Below are 1,417 nucleotides of genomic sequence, written 5' to 3'. Positions count from 1 at the left end.
CGTTCGGCATATCCTTAACAGAGCCCAGTACATAAGCGAAGGCATTTCCCGAAAACAGCGTCGCGATGCGCCAATCGGTTCGCTGTGAAAGGCATCATTTCCGTAAAGACTGCGCATCTAGTTGAAGGACCCTTCCTGAGGCATCTCCTCTCAGCCGTCACCGTAGCTCAGTCCGAACCCAGCCGCCGTGGGCGACGGACGAGGGTGACAGCTCCCCTGACGAGCCGAGCGCGCGCGCATCGGCTGCTAGACACAGCGGTCAGCTGTTGTTTGTTTACCATACAGCCCTGTGATTCTAAAGTGTTAACGCATCAAGGGGCCGGGGAGGGCCTAACTCCCTGGCCGCGCAATGGCGTGGAAGAACACGTTCGCAGTAACGTTCCCCCCGGATGCACCCAAAACATCCACAATCGAAATCCATGACTGGATTTTTGAAGAATTGAAGTTATCTGAGAAAGAAGTGATTGCAGTTATTTGCAAAGATGCTATGAAGAAGGTGATGATTAAAGTGAACGATGAGAAGAAGTGTGAAGAAACTGTAATGGAAGGAGGGGGAAAGAGAGTGTTTGTACACAGTGACAAAACAGAGACGGAAGTGAAACTGGACTTGGTGGCCGGACAGGCGAAGTACATCAGAATACACGAGCTACCAGTGGAAATAGAGCACGTCGAGGTGGTGAAGGCGCTGGAAAGGTATGGAAGAGTGCTAAATGTTACTCACGAAATGTGGCGGGGGCACAAGCTGAAGGTCATGAACGGAGTGCGGGGGGTGCGCATTGAACTGCAGAAGCATGTCCCGTCCTACATCAACGTAGGCGAGTGGAGGGTGTGGACGCAATACAAGAATCAGCCACAAACATGTGCGATATGTGACGGCCCTCACATGCGGGCGGCGTGCCCCCAGAGGCGCCGGCGCCAGGACGAGCAGCCGGAGCGGCCCCTGTCGTACGCGATGCTCCTGAGGAAGCAGAGGGATGTGCCGACTCCCCCGCACAAGGACAACGAATTCTTCAAGGATAACGAGAAGAAAAGGGAGGAAGAACAGCACAAAGAAGATCGAGAAAAGGAGGGGAAAGAAGATGAAGCGAAAAAAGGAAAAGGGGGGGAAGAGAGTGAGGAGACGGAGGAAAAGGAAAAGACAGAGCAAGAAAAGGACAAGGGGGAAGGCAAAGCAGAGTGGACCGTCCAGGTGCCGAAGAAGAACAAGAAGTTCAACTTCATGTTCGATGCGTCGGGCCTCACAGACGAGTCTGAAGCGCCGCAGACGATCACGTTCACGGAGGCGGCCTTCGACGCCACCATGGCACAAGAAATACAGCTGTCTAACAGATATGATGCGATCAGCCCGGAAAAGCGGGGAGGGGCCGACGGCCAGGACCTGCAAGATGACGAAGTAGGCGACCCGACAGAGGAAGCG

The sequence above is a fragment of the Frankliniella occidentalis genome, unplaced genomic scaffold (genome assembly GCF_000697945.3).
Source record: "Frankliniella occidentalis isolate FOCC.00 unplaced genomic scaffold, Focc_3.1 Scaffold77, whole genome shotgun sequence".
Taxonomy (NCBI): Eukaryota; Metazoa; Arthropoda; class Insecta; order Thysanoptera; family Thripidae; genus Frankliniella; species Frankliniella occidentalis.
This window is presented reverse-complemented; position numbering follows the sequence as displayed.